Below are 14,552 nucleotides of genomic sequence, written 5' to 3' on the forward strand. Positions count from 1 at the left end.
TTTGCGCAGCGCTTTACAATATGAGGAAGATATTACAATCACAATACAATTCAAGACAAGATGGTAAGACGGGCCCTGCCCCGGAGGGCTTACAATCTGAAAGGTATGCAGGAGGGGGATGAAGCTTTGCAGAGATTGACACTCGACTGCCCCACTGCTTCCAAGGCATGGGTGGAGGAGAGTTAAATTGGGCGAAATCTTCTGAAACGTAATCCTTGGGTGGCCCTGCCGGCTTAACCAAAGTTGAACTTTTAATTGGCTTTTGTCGAAGCTGCTGGGTGGAAGATTACTGGCCAAACACTGACTGCAGCCAATCAGGTGGAGCCACTGTTCGGGTATTCTGACAGCAGTGGGTGCCAGTTGTCAGAAGAAAATAGCTGGCAGGGGAGATTCCCCCAGCCACACTCTTTAGATGAGAAATACCTTTAGGTTTACATACAGCTAAAGGAGAGGAGGGAGGAGTTGAAGAACAAATTAGACATATTGTATGTATGTCACTAGAAGCCAGGGTTTGCTCGATAAGAAGGAAGAATAGGCAGCCATGTTGAGCAATTCAGCAGGAGGGGGGGATGCAAAAAAGGCAAAGCATGCAATCTATGCTGCTGACATAATTCACAGCACATGGGAAGGTGGGTGCACTTTAGCTTTCTCGTTGCCTTGGGTGCTAAAGGACCCTTGTCCCGGCACTGACAGAACCGAACCTTTCTCATCACCCCCGGGACACTCTCAATGAACAGAGGATGGCAGTGGGCGGAGCTTAGCCTTAGAGACATAAAAGTGGATCAACAAAGAGAAAATAGTTTCAGAGAGGCACACAGAGGAATGTTCTCTTTCATTCTAAAACGTTAATGTGCGAATTACAATAAATCCCGGGAAATAAAAAAAATCCATCCTGGAACGTAAATCCAGGAACGGCCATCTTCATACATTTTGTTCCTCACACAGCTCAGATCAAATCCTCCGTATCCAGATGACAGCGGAATGAGCTGCAAAGTTTCTACCTGATGTATTCCAATGACAGTTCTGCTTTCTCAGGAATCCGAAATTCTCTTGGCAGTCGCTCAATATCTCCCCACTGAACATTAGTTCCAGTAACATGATAATCCCAAATTCTTGTTCAGTCTGAGTCTATATAGAGGCAGGACCAGACAGACCACCTACCTACCCTGCCGGATGGGGGTACCCAGATACTGAGGTACCCCCAAAACAGACAGACCACCTACCTACCCTGCCTGATGGGGGTACCCAGATACTGAGGTACCCCCAAAAAAGACCACCTACCTACCATGCCTGATGGGGGTACCCAGATACTGAGGTCCGGCACCACTACAGACCCCTATAAAGCTGAACTCCGGGATAAGCAAATATTGTCCTCATACTCATAGGGTGAGGGAGATTCACCCCTCTATGAATTGTCCTGGTGACTGTTATCACTGAAAGTGAAAGAAAAACCCACATTTTTGGTTGTCACCAGGAGAGGAATAGATGACCTTCCAATGGGTTCTGGTTACCACCAGGGATTTCCTGCTCTTCCTGTTGTGACTATCGGACAGGAAATGAAGCAGAAATCCCCCCAATGGCAAAACAAAAGCTGTTATAACCATTCCTTACTCTATCCAAAACTAAAAAAAAGGTTTTGGCTTCAGTTCTACAGTTTATTTCTCTTTAAGTGACACGAAAGCCAGGAGTTAAATCTTAAAATACATTAAATGTATTAAAAATCCATTCAGGTACCTTAACTATTAACAACAATGAGGGGAATTTATCAAAACCAGAGCAGACAAAATCTGGACCATCTGCACATGGCAACCAATAACCTCCCCCCTTTATTTTCAAACCTTGACTGAAGTGAAGAGGGAAGCAGATTGGTTGCCATGGGCAACTGCTCCAGATTTTGTAAGCTCCAGTTTTGATAAATCCCCCTTAATGTATCTTATTTGTGTATCGCTTGGCTGTAGATGCTCCAATCTCTGAATGGGTGCTGACACTGTCCTTCCTTCTGGAGGGGGGCTACTTGTGTTCCCCAAGGTCCCTGTGTGTGTTGTAAAGTAGTCACAGCTCCAAGCTCACTTCTGTGATGGACTACAATCTCAATACACATTAGTAATCTAGACATCCGTTTGTAGTCCATTACAAGAGTGAGCTTGGAGCGGTGACTACTTTACAACACACACAGGGACCATGGGGAACACAAGTAGCCCCCCCTCCAGAAGGAAGGACAGTGTCAGCACCAATTCAGAGATGATTGGACGATCTACAGCCAAGTGATGGAAGGCGCCGACATACAGTTCCCGGGGCCGCCATCAATAAATATTCTCTAAGGGCTCAGCACTAAAATGTTTCAGGAATGTTATTAGAATGGCAAAAGCAAAATATAAAATGCTATTAAAAAAAAAAAGGAAAAAATATATAAAATGTAACAAATACCGGTAAGTAGCAAAAAAATTAATGCTATTTTTTTTAAATTCTGTTTTAAAGCAATATTTGAGTTATCAACTTGATCCTGAACCCCCTACACCCCCCTCTACCCTCCTCCACCCTCCCCACCAAAATAAAAATGGTGTTTTATTGGCGCCACCCAATCCTGTTTCAAACTTTCAACATCTAATGAAAACACAGTCCGGGGAGCGTCGGAGGATTTTCCACGAAAGTCCCAATAATTGCGGTCTCCCCGGTACAATCCAGTCATTGTGCCCGCCGTGCTCTGTGCACCTGGCCGAACGCGGGGAGATTTAGCACAGGAAGTAACACGTTTGGGTTAGGTTGGGCTCTGCTCGCCTTTCATGACAGGCCGGGGCTCTGCGGCAAATAGACCCCCCCTTCCCCAGCACACAAGCTGCAGAGCGGGCGCCAGCAATTTCAGGGGTACCTTGTACGCGGCATTACAGAACTTCCTGCAATTTCAGAAAATAGCCCGAGAACAGACGCAGCAATTCATGGGACAGCTTGTTACCTTGTTCCACCGGGTTATTGGAGGGGATAACTACACCTTGGTGGGGGGATCGGAATTACATCTTAAAGGGAAACACACATTCAAATCCCTAGTAATGCATCAAATGAAACTGAATGCAGTGTTATTCATTTTAAATAGCATCTCCCCATGCAACTCGCACTGATGTGGACCGTAGAAAAAATTACATCTGTTAAAATGTCCATTGCGCTGCATTATCTTCTATCTGACCTCCGTACTCCCCTTCAGCCTTCTATCTCTCCTCCGTCCTCCCCTTCAGTCTTCTATCTGACCTCCGTCCTTCCCTTCAGTCTTCTATCTGTTATCTGTCCTCTGTCCTCCTCTTCAGTCTTCTATCTGACCTCCGTCCTTCCCTTCAGCCTTCCATCTGACCGCCGTCCTCCCCTTCAGTCTTCTATCTGACGTCCGTCCTTCCCTTCAGTCTTCTATCTGTTATCTGTCCTCTGTCCTCCTCTTCAGTCTCCTATCTGACCTCCGTCCTTCCCTTCAGTCTCATATCTGACCTCCGTCCTCCCCTTCAGTCTCATATCTGACCTCCGTCCTCCCCTTCAGTCTCATATCTGACCTCCGTCCTCCCCTTCAGTCTCATATCTGACCTCCGTCCTCCCCTTCAGTCTCATATCTGACCTCCGTCCTCCCCTTCAGTCTCATATCTGACCTCCGTCCTCCCCTTCAGTCTCATATCTGACCTCCGTCCTCCCCTTCAGTCTCATATCTGACCTCCGTCCTCCCCTTCAGTCTCATATCTGACCTCCGTCCTCCCCTTCAGTCTCATATCTGACCTCCGTCCTCCCCTTCAGTCTCATATCTGACCTCCGTCCTCCCCTTCAGTCTCATATCTGACCTCCGTCCTCCCCTTCAGTCTCATATCTGACCTCCGTCCTCCCCTTCAGTCTCATATCTGACCTCCGTCCTCCCCTTCAGTCTCATATCTGACCTCCGTCCTCCCCTTCAGTCTCATATCTGACCTCCGTCCTCCCCTTCAGTCTCATATCTGACCTCCGTCCTCCCCTTCAGTCTCATATCTGACCTCCGTCCTCCCCTTCAGTCTTCTATCTGACCGCCGTCCTCCCCTTCAGTCTTGCACAGTTGTACCGGCTCCTCTCCTGGACTGATGTGGCCTCCTCTGATGTCACTGCACACTGGGAACTTCTCACAATATGCATTAGAAGCTGCAGCAAGTCAGATAGAGCCCGCCTCATTTCCTGACTGGAGGATGTCCAGCATCACCTAGGCTTTGCTCCCCAGCCTGATTGTCCCTGACCCCGCCCCCTTCATTCATTGGATTTTAGTTCTTTCAATCATGGAGGCTCAGCATCACATGTGGGTGTTACCTAGGGTGGTCTGCATGCAAATACAGCCTGCCAAGGAACGGCCACTCTTCTAGGCTGACATCCACCCATTAAGGCATCTTGATATTGGCATAACTCCCCCCAAGAGCCAGTCCACTGCTTATATTAGGGCTGAGGGCTCTTGAGAGTAGTACAGAGGCAGGGCGCTGTGATGGTTTCAGGAAGCTATGTACCGCCCCCTGCCAACAACTCCCACCAGCCATGATCTGCCTGCATTGCGCAGAGAAGCACAGAGACCCAGAGATGACATCACTGGGACTAGAATCAGGTAACGAAAATGTACAAATTATATTTAAAGTTTCATTAGCATGTTGATGGGGTGGCGGGGCATTTTATTCTTCCCTTGAGGAGGCATTTTATTTTTCTCCTGTATCTAAAGCTAAAATACATCAAGCAGGCACCATGCTGCATATTGTCATTTCTAGTTTCACAACAGTGGTCACATAAGGGGGAAGAGTGTTATAATTCACAGGTATGCAAGGCAGCCGAAACGTCACCTACTTGACTCGTATGACCTGTCCACCTAGATGGGAAGTGACCAAGTGGCCAAAACTGCGAGAGTCATCGGCCCGGGGTGACAAACAGGGGGGGTGACCCCGCTGTTCAGGAAAACATCCCGGCCTCTTTCAGGAAACCCGTGTCATGTCCCTTCTGGGAAGGCAGGTGTGGCGGCCATGACGGCCTTCTGTTCTGCATTAGTGGCTCGGTGGCTACCGATTGGCGTGCATGTGAAATATGTGAATTGGCTCCGTGACGTGAAGCCAGACGCCAGGAAATTCTTCACATATACAGCAGGAGAGAGAGAACAGCACAGACATAATAGCAGCTGTAATTGAATCACAACACAGCAGCTGCCCAATGGCTATTAAAGGACTCCAATTTCCAGTGAGGCCGGCAAAGTGACACAACGATCCTCCGCTGGCGCTGGGTGACCCAACTGCGAATCTTACTATGTATGCAGCAGACTCCACTGAACCTTGGACCTAGCTATACCCGCTACCACAAACTAGTATAACCACAATGGCGGAATGGTTCAAAACTGGGGCAGGCAGAATCTGGACAAGCTGAGCATAGTCACCAATCAGCTTATCTCTTCAGTTTGCTCAGTTTAGCTTTAGAAACTGAAAGATAGAAGCTGATTGGTTGCCATGAGCTGCCGCTCCAGATTTTGTCCGATCCAGTTTTGATAAATTGCTCCCATTGTAAGTCCTCAGCTGTAACTTTTATGCTTCGCAGATGTTTTACTCAACCAAGAAGCATGATATATACACAGCACCATATTATTATTATTATTACATAGTATTTATATAGCGCCAACAGTATGCGCAGCGCTTTACAATGTAAGGAAGACATTACAATACAATTCAAGACAGGATGGTAAGGAGGGCCCTGCCCCTGAGGGCACTTCATATAAGCACTTTGGGATTCCTAAGACCAGGTGGCATTGTTCCAGCCATCAAATGTTCAGTTTTGGTGAGGCCGTACCCACTGTAGGCTCATCTACTTGTTCTTGGCTGATAGAAGTAAAACCCAACGTGGTCTTCTGCTGTCGTAGCCCAAGGCTGTCTGTGATATGCATTCTGAGATATTTTCCTGCCCACCACAGTTGTGAGTTATCTGGGTTACAGTAGACTTGCCGTCAGCTTGGACTAGTACGGCCAATCTTGTCTGACCTCATACTGGACCTTCCTTACAATAAGAGAGAAGACCAGTGCGGGCATGTACACATACTCAGGCTCTTGGCCCTGTGCACAGGGATACTGCAAAGCGTGCATTAAGAGCGTACAAGCTGCATGTACAGGGCCATGCGTGCTAGCTCAGCATTAGTGTGTGTTGGCACCAAATGGCCTATATGAAGTGGAATGTGGCTACAACAGATTGCTGAGAGGTCTTCAGCTTGTACCTGTTAACCTGTCACCAGACCAGCTGCTTCCGCCTTTCATGTATGACCCGTCTTGCTCCCTGACCTCCTATCTCTGAATCTTGTTCTCCTTCTGTGGCCCCTTGCGTGTGATTTAGATTTTTCTTCTTAGTTCCTCATTCTGTACGGTCTTTGCCTCATGATGCTGTACCTCTCTGCCCGGCTGTTACTGACCTTCGCCCATGTCTAGGCTACATTCCTGCCTCCTGCATTCCTCTATCAGGTCCCTACCTGGAGAACTACAATCGTCTGACCTACACATCAGAGAGCCAATACTGCTTGCCTCATTGGCTGTTGTGCCGCTCTGGGTCCCCTTATTCCTTGTCACCACTTCCAGGGGTGTAGACAAGAGGTGCCTACGAAGTCCCCTCTTTCTCTTGGTCTCCTTCGGGTACTTGACTCAACCAGTTGTTTTAAGGTGTATGTGCGTAAAGATGCCTGGGGAATCAACATGTCTGTGAAGGTTCTCATTCATCCAGGTCATGGTCTATCTGTAAAAAATAAGTCAAGGCAAAAATACAGCAAGACCAGTTGCCTTGACTTATTTTTTACAGATACAGGGGATCAACAGTTACAGAAATACTGAAACCAGGCCCATCTTGCACCACCAATCATTCATGCCACAGCCACAATCATGGGTATACAGCGTTTTTTTTTCTTCTTCATTCTGATGTTTGATGTGATAAAGAATTGAAGCTCGCGACCTGTATCTGCATGATTGTATGCATTGCACTGCTGCCACACGATTGGCTACTTAGATAGTTGAATGAATAAGCAGCAGTGCACAGCTGTAAGGGACAGGTTCTCTTTAAAAATCTGGCATGACAATCAGAACCAATTGCCCAACATTCAGCAGAAAATGTAAACACACAACAGCTTCAAAAGAGATCTTCGGGAGCCGTGCAGTGAAATAATGCAAAGTTCATTGTTGTGCTTCCTCAGCCCTCGTTAGGTGGGGTCGCTGTTTCCTTTCCGTTCACCATTAACGAGGTAACAATCTGTTCAATCAACATCCGAAGCCGGGGAAATGCTCGCTGGCATTATCGTCCTGCTGCAACTGTTCTCAGTCTCCCCCACGGCCGTTCCATGTATTTGTCGTTTGTATACACTATATTTCCCGTATTCATATACGATTTTCAGCTCCTGCCACATTCATGCAATCAGACATGTCTTTGTCATCAAATAAAATGGCGCCAAAATGTAAATTCTGAATTTCTTGAGCTGCTTAAAGGAGAACTATGGGGTCAGGGGATTTCCCCATAGTTCTCCTTAGGGTAACGGGAGGACGCAAACTAGCGTCCTCCCGTCACACTAAGCTCAGTATACCGCGAGCTACAGCTCGCGGTATACTGAGACGCCGCAGCCGGAGTGGATCCCGAAGTCGGCTAGAACTATGAGGTGAGTGCAAAGCACGCCCCTCATACTTCTCCTTTAAGTTAACTTGAAAAATAAAGTTCTACTCTGCAAGCAGAGGTGGGCACAGTGCAGCTGCACTAGGTCTAGTGTTGCCACCTGTCCAGGATTCACCCGGACAGTCCGTGCTTTGAACGCTGTGTTCGTGTTTCATGGCAGCTAAAACCCGGACACAAGGTGTCAGGCAGACAGGGGCAACCAAAATTAAGATAGGGACTACTGGCCCCCCACTAAAAATAGTCTCAACTGGGATATTTACATAGGAATGGGTGGCACTATTTACATATTAATAAGCTCTCCCCAAAAAATGTCAGCGCGTCACCGGAGTGTTCGGGTTTTCGCTTGAAAAAAAAGGTGGCAACCCTAATTAGATCCCTCTGGGACTCGGGGGCCAGGTTTTTACTACATGTGGGGCATATGGCTGCTAGGACCTCTCCCAATTTCAATGTATACTTGGACGCTGCTCACTTCTACACAGTGCTCAATCCATACACAGTCAATATGTGTTTTTATCTGGCCAGTCATTGAATGGGACCCAAAAAAATTGACCCGGGCTCCTCCTCTGTACAAGCAAAGCTAGAAATAACAAAATAAAAAGTGTTTGGCTTTAAATAGACTTTAAATCTGGACTTTATTCTGTTTATATTTTGCCTTCTCTGGTTCCTCTTTTCCCTCCTCATCTACATGCGAATTACATTTTTCAATACAACCTTTCTATTTTCATTACAAATCTTATTTCATACACAGTGATGTCATCGCTGGGTGGCTGTGCCCCCTCTATGCAATGTAGGCAGATCATGGACAGTGGACAGTGTGCTGTATGTAGCTTCCTGAAAACATAACAGCACCCTGCCTCAATACTGCTCGCAAGAGCTCCTAATGTAAGCAATGGGCTGGCTCTTGGGAGGAGTTATGCAAATACCAAAATGCCTTCCTGGGTAGATGTTAGTCTGGAGGAATGGGTGTTTCTTAGGAGGCTTCATTTGCATGCAGACCACCCTAGGTAATGCCCACATGTGATGCTGAGCCTCCATGATTGAAAGAACTGAAATCAAATGAATGAAGGGGGCGGGGTCAGGGACAGACAGGCTGGGGAGAAAAGTGCTAGATGAAGCTGGGCGTCCTCCAGCCAGGAAGACTGAAGGGAAGGACGGAGGTCAGATAGAAGACTGAAGGGGAGGACGGAGGTCAGATAGAAGACTGAAGGGAAGGACGGAGGTCAGATAGAAGACTGAAGGGGAGGACGGAGGTCAGATAGAAGACTGAAGGGAAGGACGGAGGTCAGATAGAAGACTGAAGGGGAGGACGGAGGTCAGATAGAAGACTGAAGGGGGAGGACGGAGGTCAGATAGAAGACTGAAGGCAAGGACGGTGGTCAGATAGAAGACTGAAGGTAAGGATGGAGGTCAGAAGGGAAGGGAAGATAGAAGACTGAGGGGAAAGCCGGAGGTCAGATAGAAGACTGAAGGGAAGGAGGGAGGTCAGATAGAAGAGTGAAGGGAAGGACGGAGGTCAGATAGAAGACTGAAGGGAAGGACGGAGGTCAGATAGAAGACTGAAGGGGAGGACGGAGGTCAGATAGAAGACTGAAGGGAAGGAGGGAGGTCAGATAGAAGAGTGAAGGGAAGGCCGGAGGTCAGATAGAAGACTGAAGGGAAGGACGGAGGTCAGATAGAAGACTGAAGGGGGAGGACGGAGGTCAGATAGAAGACTGAAGGGAAGGACGGAGGTCAGATAGAAGTTCCACAAAAGAAGTAGAGACCTCATTTTAAACTGGGATCTACGGGCTCCTGAAAGAAAACGGTCAGGAACTTGAGGTCCCACATGAACTGGACGGGCTCAGTCTGCAAAGCTGATACACGGCCCAGCAGGGTACGAAGGGTTAAGAGCTGAGGTCACCATCTGGCCGCAGCAAGACAGCCCAGACAAATGGCGTTATCGGGCCCGTCAGGTGCACTGCGCCATCCACTCCACTTTCCGACCTTTCATGGGGAGGAAAAGTCCATTTGGACTGTGACAATACGAATTTCCTCTCCGCCCCGCGGGGACTCGCAGTCCGGAAACCGGGCCGAGGAGAGGAAAGAAATGCTGAGGATTCTGCCCGAGCAGGAAAGGAGATTTAAAGCAAAAGTGACACTGACATTCCAGCCATGTTTACATCCCGGACCGCATATAATCAGCCGCCACGCCGATGGGCGCTGAGGTCACACATCGTATAAGTCTGCACTCGGGCCGAGCTAAATTTAGACACCCCAGAAACACACAATGGCCCTTTCACTGGCCGCAGCCCCATACGCTGCAGTTGGGTGGAGGGGGGGGGTCGAAAAAATGACAGGCCGATGACACGAAGCCGGCTGGAATGCCGGACTGGAAGGTAGTTATGTAAACACGCCCAATATAATCCGACCACACGACTATTACTGCTGCAATAAAGAACGCATTCCCAAAACCAGAGCAGTGCCCCCCTATGACAAAAGACAGACAACAAAACGCAGTTTAATACGCCCCGAGTATTGACGATTCACCGGAAGCCAATGACATTCCTCTGTGAGAATTGAAGTGTCAGTTGTGCCGCCTCCTCTCCTGGACTGAAATGGCTTCCTCTGATTTCACTGCACACTGTAAGCTCCTCACAATGTACATTGGAAGCTGCTGCAGTGATGTCACCGGTCTCTAGTGAATGGATAGGCTGCATTCTCAGTGATGTCACCGGTCTCTAGTGAATGGATAGGCTGCATTCTCAGTGATGTCACCGGTCTCTAGTGAATGGATAGGCTGCATTCTCAGGGATGTCACCGGTCTCTAGTGAATGGATAGGCTGCATTCTCAGTGATGTCACCGGTCTCTAGTGAAGGGATAGGCTGCATTCTCAGTGATGTCACTGGTCTTTAGTGAAGGGATAGGCTGCATTCTCAGTGATGTCATCGGTCTCTAGTGAATGGATAGGCTGCAGTCTCAGTGATGTCACCGGTCTCTAGTGAATGGATAGGCTGCATTCTCGGTGATGTCATCTGGCTGGCTCTTCATGGAGATGGGATTAATAGAAGAGCTGCTTAGTGGTCACAATTACCATTAGCAATAAAGACAGAAAGCCGAGTGTCTGGTACATCGCAGGCAGGCCCGGTCCAGTAGGGGAAGGGTTACACGCTGAGCGCACTAACAGGCCATAAACGGTGATGCAGAGCACACACGCAGCTCGGCTCCTTCCAGGCCTTGTTTGGAAGTTCTGAACTGGATTTATAAACAAAGCTGGAGAATATATTCCCGCCTGCCAGGTTTTTCCCTTTCCCCATCACATTCCTCCATCTCTGCAGTCATTATGCAGATTTATAACCTTCATTTTAATCCCGTCACTCTCTGCTCACTCCTGTGGCCTTTCTTCCCTCCTAGAGTCGGGCACACACCAAACAACAACCCAGATCTCACTAAACTACCAGCTAGATATAAGAAACAGAAAACATTCCCTATTCCAAACCTTCGTTTAGAACAAAATGTGCCAAAAAAGTTGGTTTATATACTCAGTGGTGTCACAAGGGGGGTGCAGCCCGCACCCGGGTGACACCATTGGAGGGGTGACATTATAATGACTGACAGTCATTTTGGTGTCACCCCCCTTTGAAAAATGGGGCACTCGGTCATGGATCGAGCGCCCGACAGTTTCAGGAGGGGACCCGGCGGCATACCTTATACCGCCAGGTGACTGTACCCTCCTCTCTCTCCCGGCGTCCATCACCAAGATGGCCGCCGGCAGGTATCAATAACATTGTCGCGATTGCGCGTTGAGGTCACAGTGGGGTGTCACCCGGTAACCGCTACGGGTAACACCCGGCCTAGGGACGCCCCTGTATATACGAACGTGCAAAGAAATCCCATAGCAACCAAAATAAAACCCTTAAATTGGACCTTTTTTTCTCCTAATTAGCCAGAATACATTCCCGCCACCACAATATACGGCAACAGTATCGTTGTTCAGAAAATCTTGCATCAAAAAGCCGTCCTTCAGCTGATGGATGGAAGCAGTGGTCTCTCTGCAGGGGCCAGACCTGCCCCTTCCTAAATTAGGCCTAGCGCTCTCCAAAAATGCTGATTTCCTGGCTGTCATACTTATTAAATGTCCTCAACACTTTCTGAATAACTAACTCCAAGCTAGTATGTCAGTTCCTTGTAACGTTATTAGAACTCCAAGCATGCTGCATGTCAGTGAGCCAGAAAATACCGAACCAGGCAACCTGCATTTTCAGTATTCTTGAGTGATAATTCTGTTGCAAAATTGTCCACGTGACCTGAAAGGTTCCCCGACAGCCAGAAATGGAGGCAGCGTGAAATGAGTTTCTAACCCCTCCACCTACTTTCACCTGTTCTGTCTGTCCTGCCACCCGCCACATCCGGCTCCATCCTGCTCTCTGCAGGGGGCAGATTCCTGTGTTTGTCTCCTCGTAGAGGTGACCCTGCTCGGAGCGCAGTCATGTGACCCCGTGCATTGTTCTTATGTCAGCTGACTTCATCATAAGTCACCTCTGTTTGTGTCAGCTACAGAACACTGTGAGTGCCGAGAACATGTGAGCGCCCAACGTGGGCAAAATCTGCATAAGGGACAAACCCCGTGGGTGACATTAATCTCATGCTATTTAACCTCTCGCTGGCAGGCACTTTATTTTCGTGCAAAGGAACCAATTGCAGACAAGAGGTTAAATCAGGGGTAGGCAACCTCGGTACTCTGGCTGCTGTGGAACTACAAGTCCCATGAGGCTTTGCAAGACTGGCAGCACAGGCATGACTCCCAGAGATCATGATAATATTTGTAGTTGCAGCCTACCCCTGGGTTGAAGCGTCAGTCGCAAGTGATTAATGGCCTGTTCACACCAATGCAAGACCGCAATGCATGTAACGTACAATGCATGCATTGGTGTGTTGCAGTGCCATTCATTTGGAATGCCACCCTATGTGTCTTTACAACATCCTGCAGCCATGTGCTGCAAAAAAATTACCCACATTTACATTTCTTTGAATTAGCTGGCCAATGCAATGCGCCTCATCAAATGAAAACACGTGCAGTGTGGTGCAGTTTACGGTGTAGTGTAAATGAGCCCTGCATAGGGTTGCCACCTTTTCTTCCAGACAAACCCGAACACTCTAGTGACGCACTGAAATTTTTTGGGGGGGAGAATGAGTCATGGCTTATTCATATGTAAATAGCTCTGCCCATTCATATGTAAATATCACAGTTGAGACTATTTTCAGTGGGGGGCCAGTAGCCCATATCTTAATTTTGGTTGCCCCTGTCTGCCTGACATCTTGTGTCCGGGTTTCAGCTGCCATGAAACCCGGACAGAGCATTAAAAACCCGGACTGTCCGGGGGAATCCTGGACAGGTGGCAACCCTAGCCCTGCAGCTTCTGAATGTAGGTTGGCCTTTTAAAGCCCAACTGCAGCTTTTGAGACCCCCATCCCCTAACTGAAGCCCCTCTCACCTCTTTAGACATATTCCCTGCAGGTGGGCGGAGCCATCTCTCCAGTGACCTGCCCTGGAGGATGATTAGGGAAATGAGTGGACATATGCAATTGGTTACCATGGGCAACACAACTACTTTTTTTAACCATCATTTTAGATATAAGGTGATCATTTATCACCAATTTAATGCAATTGGAATTTTGATTTTTACGTGTGAGGTTTCATTTTTTATTGACTTTTAAATCATCAGGGAAACTAAAAATAATGAACGCCTATCCCATCGACTGAAAAAGAAAATATAACTGAATGTGCGCTCTACGGTCAGTGAAGGTACGGGCAGGGCTTGTGTTATGATTTGAATAAAGTAAAACATTTCCTGCAGTCAGTCAACACTCGATCAAAAGATTTCCAATTACATCAAAAACAGTATCGCGTGCCTCACAGTCATGAAACGGCTAGAGCAGCCTTTCTCATCCAGGGTGCATTGGTAATTTGGGGTGCCTTCTGGCTTCTTCAGGGGTGCCTTGAACTTCTCACAATGCCTCATGTCTCTGATGTGAAGAGAGCTCCTAATGTGAAAGAGGGGGGAGTCTAATGTGAATGGAGGGGGCTTCTAAAGTGAAGGGGGGCTCCTGATGTAAAGGGGTAGTCTGATGTGAATGGAGGGGGGCTTCTAAAGTGAAGGGGGGCTCCTGATGTAAAGGGGGAGTCTAATGTGAATGGAGGGGGCTTCTAAAGTGAAGGGGGCCTCCTGATGTAAAGGGGGAGTCTAATGTGAATGGAGGGGGCTTCTAAAGTGAAGGGGGCCTCCTGATGTAAAGGGGGAGTCTAATGTGAATGGAGGGGGCTTCTAAAGTGAAGGGGGCCTCCTGATGTAAAGGGGGAGTCTAATGTGAATGGAGGGGGCTTCTAAAGTGAAGGGGGCCTCCTGATGTAAAGGGGGAGTCTAATGTGAATGGAGGGGGCTTCTAAAGTGAAGGGGGCCTCCTGATGTAAAGGGGGAGTCTAATGTGAATGGAGGGGGCTTCTAAAGTGAAGGGGGCCTCCTGATGTAAAGGGGGAGTCTAATGTGAATGGAGGGGGCTTCTAAAGTGAAGGGGGACTCCTGATGTAGAGGGGGACTCTTATGTGAATGGAGGGGGTTTCTAAAGTGAAGAGGGGCTTCTGATGTAAAGGGGGAGTCTAATGTTAATGGAGGGGAATTCTAAAGTGAAGGGGGACTCCTGATGTAAAGGGGGAGTCTGATGTGAATGGAGGGGGCTTTTAAATTGAAGGGGGGCTCCTGATGTAAAGGGATAGTCTAAAGTGTAATTTTGGGCTACTGATGTGAAGAGTGCTCCTGATGTAAAAGAGAAGGGCTCTGATGTGAAAGTAGGGGCTATTAAAAGGAAGGGGGCTCCTGATGTAAAGGGGTAGTCTGATGTAAAATGGGGGGGGGGGGGG

At 48.1% G+C, this 14,552-nt stretch overlaps 1 protein-coding gene across 1 annotated transcript in view; it reads right to left on the bottom strand.

The window, feature by feature from the left end:
- Positions 1-14,552, bottom strand: part of TNS1 (tensin 1) — a 326,036-nt gene that overhangs the window by 267,671 nt on the left and 43,813 nt on the right. The gene's annotated exons all lie outside the window — the stretch shown is intronic.

This window comes from Nanorana parkeri, unplaced genomic scaffold, assembly GCF_000935625.1.
Source record: "Nanorana parkeri isolate BGI_ZX_2015 unplaced genomic scaffold, ASM93562v1 scaffold92, whole genome shotgun sequence".
Classification (NCBI taxonomy): domain Eukaryota; kingdom Metazoa; phylum Chordata; class Amphibia; order Anura; family Dicroglossidae; genus Nanorana; species Nanorana parkeri.